This window comes from Hirundo rustica, chromosome 3 (genome assembly GCF_015227805.2).
Source record: "Hirundo rustica isolate bHirRus1 chromosome 3, bHirRus1.pri.v3, whole genome shotgun sequence".
Lineage (NCBI taxonomy): Eukaryota > Metazoa > Chordata > Aves > Passeriformes > Hirundinidae > Hirundo > Hirundo rustica.
This window is the reverse complement of record NC_053452.1, coordinates 84818993-84828836: the sequence shown is the minus strand read 5'-3', so window position 1 is coordinate 84828836 and position 9844 is coordinate 84818993.

Sequence of the window (9844 nt, the reverse complement as noted above, 5' to 3'; positions counted from 1 at the left end):
ACTTTAAGCATTCTGACAAGTGAATCTGATGCAAATGCATAGAACCATAGTAAATGAGGCTGGAAAAGATCCCTAGAGGCCATTTAGTTCATGACTTGTTATTTCAAGTACTCCAGGACTTCAAAGAGAAATTCTCCATACCATACTTAATATTAACAGCATACTTTGGGGAGTTGTTTTGTAGCAGCTGACAATAGATAATTTGTTTTACGTGAGTTGCAAGTTGTCCATAATATGACTATGAGCACAGCCATCAGAAATAATAAAAAAATACAACTACACCAGAGAAGCCTGTATCTTTGAATCAGAAAATCATAAAATGGTATTGGTTGGAAGGGACCTTAAGGATCATCAGGTTCCAACCCTCTTGATTCCACAAAAATAGCCTTGGTTTATTGTGAAAAATTTCTTGCTTAACTGGCATGTCTGCAAACTCTCAGACAGAGAGCAAAGAAGCCAGACTGGGAGAATCCTTCTTGTATTTGACTGTCAGAGGTACAGATCCCACCAGTCTTGCTAAAACCCCTTTTGCTATTTCAGTATGTCTGCATATGACAGTCATGTAATTTTGTTTACCATTTCTAAACTTCATGGGAAATAGACTCCATGGTCACCACCATCCCTGCTCTCCACTCCCCCCAGCTTCTCAGTCTCAGTGCCTTCATATTCAAACTGGCAGATTGTGGCATTCATCACAGCTTTTTCCTCTGCAAAAGAAAGAGCACCAGAGGCAAAACTTGAGCTAGGACACAGGTAGGGAATGCACCAGGCTCAAAGAGCTGGATAGCCTAAATTATACATACTTTCCTGGGATCTATCATCTGGGGCTCACATATTCATGCCACCTATCACAGATATTGATGGACACATGGAAACTTTGAGTGTTTGTGAAAAAAATAATCAGGCAATGGTTTAGCTCTCCGGCAGTAAAAGCACAGCCTAGGTATCACCTGTCACAACATTATGAACTCCACATGAGAAAAAGAAACCTGTTTCTTTTGCAAAAGTCATAATTGGCAAGTGACTAAGGAGAAAAATACATGGACCAAAAAAATGCAGATCTAAATCAGTATTTTTTAATGAAGCCTTGTGGCTGCTGCTTCCCAATATGTTGAATATGGACAGTTCCAAATACCAGAACACAAGGTTTATTTGGATTATAAATAGATGTTGCCCTGTGCTTCAGTATCAGAAGCATTCTGTTGTGTAAACAGAAAATTAGTGGCTTTTGTTTATACTTTTAAAGATTACTTGAAAGCTTCCATGTACTCTGTGGACAGCCTTTTTCACCTGTTGAAGTTGAGTCTCTCCAGTATCAACGCCTCTACAGCCTGCTGAGAAGTTTCATTTGAAGCTGTTAAAATATCTGCTCTCATATGCCCTTCCCTCCAATCTCTTGGAAGCTCTCCAGCTGGCCTTGCTACTCTGTTAACTTTTAGCAAGCCTGGTTCAGTGAACATGTCTTGGGTTTGGCATTGTCTTGATTTCTGCATGTATTTTTTCATCCTGAGAAATGTGTTTGCTACTAGCTCCAATGTCTCTTGTTTATTTAACCAAAATAATAAATTAATAAATAAATAAATTTATCTGCTAAAGGTTTTTAAACAAATAGGCTTTCGGTAAATCTGACCTGTTGTTCTTTTACCCTCTGCCCAGTGCACTTTGAAATGTATTTAGGGGATTTCCTACTAAAGGCACATCACAACATGGGGCTTTACTACACCATGATCTTCCCCAGTTAAGAACAGCTGCTGCAAGATGAGGTCCCTTTATGCTAGGAGTAGCTGTTGGTACTTAATTTTCTAATATAAACTCCAGAGTCTGCTTCTCTAACCTCCAGAGTGGTTGAGAAGGCAGACACGGTACATGTACTCCTTGGCACGTGCCCCACCAGCAGCTTTGCCTTTAGGAACATTGGCTGTGCCCATTGCTCTCAGCTGCATGGTCACCTCAGATGGCATTTGGCTCTGGGTTATGGTACATTAGGTGCCTGCACATGAGCCCAGCATCTAAACTTCTGCAGTGGCTGATGAAGAGCTGAGTTACTGAACTGTCATGGGCTGGCACAGTTTGTTTTTTAGTTAGGGAGGAAGGTAGAGTGTTTTTTGTGTTTTTCCCTGTCACGACCTTGAAATTACTTTAGAAAGGACAGGGACCTATCAGAAGGCTAGTTTGGGATATTGGCATCTGTTTTGACCACTGAGAATGTCAAATGTGACTTTGGGAAGTACCCATGCAAACCCTGACTTCGTGCACGCCAGCCCCTTTTCCTCCTGGTCACCTGAAGAGGTTGCATCAAGTTGGGGCCTGCTGTTCCCTCCCCGGCCCTTTGCGGGGGGGAACTGGCCCCGAGGCCTGGCTGGGCTCCATTGGCTCCTGGCAGGGGAGGAGAGGTTGCAGCTTAACATCAACTACTTTTTAAGACTTCTCCAGAGCCCCGGAGCCCCCGGAGCAGGGAGGGATCCCTGCCAGCCCCTGATAAGAGCTATAGGCCCAGTTAGGCTGAGGCTGCCCTGGTGGTCACTGAGGGGTGGGCAGAGCTCTCTCTCCCCCCTCTAGTAATTCCAGATGGAGAAGGAAAAAGAGTGGATGGAGGAAACCCGGGCCGATAATCTGAGATACAGCAGCGGAGACATTGCTGTCCTGCAGAAATCACATGGCCACTGCAAGCCTGGGCAGATTTAACCCTTTCCGGGCAACATGAAGCTTCCAAGGCCTAACCCTTCCCTGAGAGGGAGAAGAAAGAGACAGAGTGGACATAGAAAAGACACCACGTGAATTCAGTGGAGCAAGAGTGAAAGAACTGATAATATTACTGGACAGAGGGACTGAGGAAGTGGACATTTTTAACCAGACTTCTCTGGGGTAAACTATGGAGAAATTGACTGTTTCTTGTAATATCTTAATGTTATTTGGGGGAATGCTGGTTCTAATCAAAATTAGGGACTGATATGATTGAGATTTAATTGAGAATCTCAAAGCCCCTCGCTCCTGGGGTAAAAGGAAGTCTTTATTTCTTTTGAGATAGAGATGATTTTAGAGAGAGAAGAAGAAAAACCTTGTTTTATACTAGAAGAAGCATTCTTAAACGGTACCCCAGATCCACTGAGAGGCCCATAGGTAACCAGAGGAAAGGCTACGAATGGGTGGAACAGCACAATCTGCAAAAATTCTGGGCAATTGCAGATTTGTGACATTGGGAGCCACTAGACTGTTGTAGTCTTGTAGCAAGTGTCTCCATGGGACTCTAGAGAGACTCCTCTCCCAAAGTGATGAAAGATTATTTTTAAATTTTAACTGACTGAAAATCACAAGTTGTGTCTCTCTATCTTGTTTTGTAAGAAAGTTAACAGTTTGTAGGGGGAAGGGAGAGTGTTTTTGGAGTTTCATTCTGTTTTGTTATAGTTTTTTCCCACCTTTCTTTTTTCCATTCTTTTAGTGTGTGTTAATAAAACTATTTGTTTATTTTTAAGCTTAAGCCTGCTCTTCTTCTGATCTTCTCCCACAAAAAAAGAGGATAAACACTAAGACCACTACACTAAATTTGGCAACCAGAATTTAGTGAATGTGAAACCACTATATTAATTGGTGTTTCCACCCTGTTATTGAATTAAAAACCATTACATGAACTCAGCAGTGCCTGAGCAGTTTGGCCACCCACCATCCATGGGATTTAGATCAGTTGCTATCACAGTGGGCTCTAGAGCCTTCTGTAAGCTCTGAGTCTTCTGCAGCATCAGAGATATCTTGTGGAGCTGCCAGCTACAGACAAGGACCCACATATGTTGACATATCTCAAACTGTTCTGGACCACTCAGGAGGCAGAGGCAAGCCCATGGTGCTGTTTTGGGTGTCACAGCCTCCTGATAGTTCCCCCTTGCTGTAATGCAAGTGTATGAGTATCCTGCAGGTCCTCTGTTGTATTTGCCAGCCCCAAGCAAATGCCTCAAGTATAACCTGAGATGGTGTTGGGCACCATCAAGCTGAAGCACTGGATCAAGCACTTTTACTTTTCATGTCTGGTACCCTAGCTAGTGAAGTCTTCTGCTGGTGCAAAGCTTTGTAGTCTACTCATATAAATATCTATTTACCAGGAACCAGAATAAGATTGGTAAATGGGCCTGGAGCTGATCAAAAAATATGATTTTCGGGTCCTACTCATCTGTTTTTCTGCTTTTGGAACTCAGACCCAAACAGAGAGGTACGGACTGAGACAGAGATTCCTGCCTAACTCTGTAAAATACATCATACCAGGCATAGTGTTGAGGTCTATCCTGCCCCATACTGTCTTATGACTTTCTTTCAGAAACTGCATTTATGCCCCACAGTTACTTAAGCTGGGGAAACCAAAAGTAGTGGTTCACCTCTTCTTTTCCCAGAAATCTGCACATACATTTGAGCAATGTTTCCAGAAATAATAACATCTTTATTTGTTCTTGTAAGGCATTTTTGTATTTTATTATTTTAATACTTCCTTGGTATTGCTTTACTAAAAAAATCAGGTTATTTATGTAAATGCCAGAGTATGGATTTAGCAGTCTAAGCACTTCTTTCTGAAAATCTCAACCAGAGGGAGGTGGGCTAACATCTTGTGCACTGCACTCCAGCTGTGTGGCAAAGTGATCCCAGTGCAAGGCTCTACATGGAGCACTAATTAACACACCACACTATATTTAGAAAAATGTTCCTGCTGTTCCTAAGAGATGACTGAATTAAACTTGATAACACAGTTGGCCTGATTCCTGTGGGACTTGTAACTGCCCGCTGAGCAATAGAGATCATTATAAAGTTTTAATTATTTAATTCCCTTATGCATAGTGCTATCTTAGATAAGATTGATTGTGTGTCAGACTTTCCATTATAAATGTCAGAACACAAAGCATTAGTCATTTCCCAGGGGTGATGAGCAGGTGTGGGGGGGTGATTTCCAGTGGGCAACTCCCACTGCCAACAGAGCACAGTGTTCTGCATGTCCAACAAGTTCATTTCTGCAGTGCCAAAGCCCTGGAGAGTGTCTGGGTTGAGCAGGATGGAGGCCCAGCAGCAGTGCCTCCTGCGTGGCCCCGGCCCCGCCAGAGCTGCCAGGCAGTTTCAGAGCCCAAGTGGAATGGCCAGCATGGCCTGAGAGTGCAAGGGGAACACAGGGCAGAAATTGTCTTTGTCGCCACCGTGGTCTTCAGTGGCTGCTGCACCAGGGAGACCATCGAGAGGAGCAGTGTGCAGTGAGAATTGTGCACCTTTGTTAAAAAAGGCTTGCTAAAAACAGTGCCTACTCCAAGACAGTCACAAATTGACAACTAGTGGAATTTACAAATACTCTAAGTCTGGTTGAGTTCAAGAAGAGCTTGCACAATCCAGCTACTGCACAAACTGACTTATTTCACGGTCTGCTTTTATCTTGCTTGATGCGTCTTCTGTCTGCGCTTTCCTGCGCTCTGATGCGCTCTGACGAGATGAGTTAGGACTGGCTTCTCGCGCACGCCGCTTTCTCGCCGTTTTCCAGTTTATTGAAACAGTAATAAAGAAGGTTGGGGATTGCTGAACGCACTAATTTGAGAGTATCAATATCTATAGTGAAAACACTAACTAGACTGTGCCTATAGATATGTAAATTCACTAACTAGAGGGTCCTAATAGATATAGTAAATGCATTAATTACAGGGTATTCATATATACCATCAATGCCCTAACTACGGGAGGTTAATATATACAGGGTCCGTCAAGAGATCCCACAAGCACAGCTCTGTGCACGAGGATCTCTTTCAAGGGCCGTGGGTCAGCAGTTGTTTGAGCCCGTGTAGCAGGCAAACGTACTCCTGCACGGCCTTTGTGTGGGTATCTGCACTGCTCGCCAGGTGCTGGAAGATGTTTAGCGGTTCAGCCACCTGGAAGCTGGAGGGCAAGCTGATCTCCATAGGAAACCTTTCATTGCCTATGACAAACTGGTGAGGCTGTTTTGTCTCCAGCAAGGGCTGGAGGTACTTCAGGATATCCATCAGTCGCTGCTGGAAATCCCTCCTGCGCCACCGTCTTAGGGGTACAGTGATCAAGAGGTGTATAACCACAGTCTTCAAGGCATAGCTGGAAAAACCCATGCCCACCAGGAAGGAGGTGAGGAGCTGCAGGCACTTGCAGCGCCAGCTGTCCTGGAGAAATGCCTGGAAATGCACCTGAAGAATTTTGCCTCTGCCACGGCATACGTCTCAAGCCACGTTGTGCTTGGGACGCCTGCTTCTGTAGGCTGGCTGCCCACAAAGACATCTGAGTCTCCCTGCTGCACTCCAAAGATCACCTCAACCACAAAGCTTTCCTTGTCTTTGCTCAGCTGAAATTTACAAGAGCAGCTGGAGGGCCGCAACATTGAACGCCAGCGGCGGGATTGAGGCAACAGCAGCCAGGCTACTCTCACGAATCGATAGAACCAGTGGACAGTTTTCTCCACATCTAGATAGGCACCAGTGCAGAGGGTGTGCAGGAATCTGGGGTCCTGCTTCCTTCTCAGCTCCTCCTTGGGGTGGTAGAGGAAGCAGAGCATATCCTCCTCCCCCAGCTGCTCCCTCCTGCAGGTGCACAGCAGCTCCACATGGACACAGAAGTTCCTCTGGAGCATCCCCACAGTGTCCAGCTCCAGATGGAAGGCATGTCCTGGGGGAGGACTCAGGAGTACAAGCACACGGTACACAATGTCTTTTGCATGGAGACTCCAGCCTTCAAAGGTGCTGGCCACTCCGTTGGCTTGTCGTGGCACTGGGTAGAAACAGTTGGGCAAGCCTTGTCCAAAGATGTGTGTGAGTTTGTCCATCAGGTCTGTTATCAGCAAGCAACCTTTGTCCAAATCCAGAACAGGCAACTGTATGCGCTCCTCTAAAAGGCTTCCAAGGTTCCTTTGGACATTGGGATCATTGCCTTCCTTTCCAGCAGCATTGGCTTCCTGCTCCTTCTCATCACAGTTCATTTCTTCCACGGCATCATCACTGCCTTTTTTTGTTTAATTTCCAGCATTGCTTTCTGCCTTTGCCTCAACATTGCTGCCTCCGTCATTTCCATCCTCGTTGTCTTCTTCCACATTTGCATTGTTGCATTCTATTTCTTTCTTTGCAACAACATTGTGTCCTTCTGCTTCTTCTTCCTCCACCAAGTTGCAGCTGGACCTCTCCTTGTGGTCACTGCTGTCTGGATCGTGTCTAATTTTGCCGAGTCCAAACCACAGCACCAAGAGAAGGACAAGGATTTCAATCAGAGCCCAGAAGTGCCCCACCAGCATGGCTCCTCAGGCCCCAGCACTCGGCTCCAGGATCTTCTGCTCCATCTCCTGAAGCAGCTAACTCGTGTGCTGGCTCAGATACTCAGCCTGCTGCTGCACGCGCTCCCACGTGGCCTCATCCAGCCCATTGCCGGCCTGCTGCGGGTACCGGATGAGGCCTTGGCGCCAGCAAGAGGAGGAATGTAATGGCGAGCATGGCCTAGGAGAAGGGCAGGGGTTGACCAGGGATGGGGAAGGAGGCACAGGTAGGGGAAGTGGGGACAGGAGCCCCAGGGATCGGAGGGCAGGAAAGAGGGGGCCCGGCAGCCGGCAGACTGCAAGGCCTGTGCCGCTGCCCCAGCAGCTGCACCGTGCCCTGCCAAAGGCGCTCCCGCCAGGGACTGGCCTCTGAGTGCCCAGTGAGGAGCGGCTCCCCAGGTACTCGCGTTTCTGCCCTGGCCCTTGTTCATCCTCCAGCACAGCCTCCCGTCTGCGTGCACGCTCGCCACTCACCGAGGCTGTACTGAGCCGGCGTTACCTGCTGCTCCTCTTGGTAGCTGCCCCCATTGTGACACTGGTGCTGTGATGTCACAGGTGCCAGAGTGCATCCTGGCCAGTCCAGGCCAGCCCCGCCCTCCATCTTCACCTCAGCTCGGGGAGTCTTAATGGCCCTGGCTAACCAAAGACCTGGCACGCACCAAAAGTAGACCTACGGGTCATAATGGACTCCCGGGGGTTCCCTTGACCAAACGGGCAGAAGCCCTCATAAGCCTTTTCAATCCTCCATTGGGTGACATGACCCATGGATGTTTTGTTCCTGGAAATCTCCTGCTGTGAGATGGAACCTGTTGCTTTGGTGCTGACCTGTGTGCTTGTAGGGGTACTCTTGGGACCTAAGTGACAGTACTGGGTGTATAGTGTATAATATGCTGGTGCTGACATGGGGCTTCTCCATGGCAGGACCTCTGTTCCCGCTGTGCCACTGCAAGAGGACCTGGATTCCCTGGAGACATTTCCCAGGGGTGATGAGCAGGTGTAGGGGTTGATTTCCAGTGGGCAACTCCCACTGCCAACAGAGCACAGTGTTCTGCATGTCCAACAAGTTAATTTCTGCGGTGCCAAAGCCCTGGAGAGTGTCTGGGTTGAGCAGGATCTTCATTGTCTCCCCAGTGAACACAAAGAGACCCGGAGCGGTGCCTCTTGCATGGCGCTGGCCCCGCCAGAGCTGCCAGGCAGTTTCAGAGCCCAAGTGGAATGGCCAGCATGACCTGAGAGTGCAAGGGGAACACAGGGCAAAAATCATCTTTGGTCTTCAGTGGCTGCTGCACCAGGGAGACCATCAAGAGGATCAGTGTGCAGTGAGAACTGTGCACCTTTGTTAAAAAAGGCTTGCTAAAAACAGTGCCTGCTCCCAGCCAGCCACATATTGACAACTGGTAGAATTTACAAATAATCTAATATCAACAATTGAAAGAGAGACGGGTACTGCTGACTGGTGATCAGAATCCAAATTTACTGTGAGCTACATATGCTTATATACCATTCTTGGAAGGCTAGTAATTTTTTACTATATTGATTTGTTTAAACATCACACAAACAAACATATATTTTGCAACTGTTCTGCTTTATTCAATCTTCTTCTCTGTTGACCGTCTTGATCCAATCCTCTTGCAATCTTCAAAGCTCTCTTTGTTCTTGCCAGGGCATCTTGATTATCAAACTGACCATGCCGATTTAATCCACAGTAGCCTCTGTCTTACCTCCCATAGTTTGCAACACTTCTCTTTAGGAAACCTTCACTTAGGTAACTTTAAAACTCCTAGCTTCCTGTGGTCTTTTTTATTGCAACTCCTTCTATGTTCTGGTATACATAAAGCTTAAATATTACTGAATCTTAGCTCATCATCCCTTTCTATCTTATTTCCATACCCACCAGACAGTATCTTGCCTTTTCTTGCAGACAGCAGAGACTCAACTGTCTTGGCTTGCAATGCAAGATGTATTCTATTCCCCATCTGTTGAAACCGTTTGAGGAGGTGTGTTTTTTTTTTCTTTTACTCAGCGGGGAGCGAGGGGAGAGAGGTGGCAGGTGTCTTTTTGTTAATGGGCCAGCTGTTGAAACCAGGTGGGGCAGTGCTTCTTTATCTCTTCCACAACCCATCCTCCCTCTGGGAGATATCTTCTGTTGATGGGCCATTAAGGCTCACCGCATGACTGATGAAATTACATCACCCCATTGTGAGATGCTCCACCCAGTGGGAGGAGCCAAGCATTCCTAGCTAGATAAAAGCTGAGATTCAGACCAGCAGGACAGCCTGTTTCCACTGGATTCCCAGAGGAAGACTGGACCCATCTCGTCACCACTGGACCCTTCTACAGGATCATCTCTACTCCAACAGAACCACATCTGTTACTCCAGGAGGACTTATTTGGACTGCTTCTAACACCTTGTCCAACAACGTGTCAGGTCATACTCTGACTCTCTCAGGGTTTTTTTAGAATTTTTTTTGTTTGCTTGTGTTTTTTTGTACTATATTTGTATTTTTAATATTCCTAGTAGAGAACGGTTATTCCTATTCCCCTATCTTTGCCTGAAAGCCC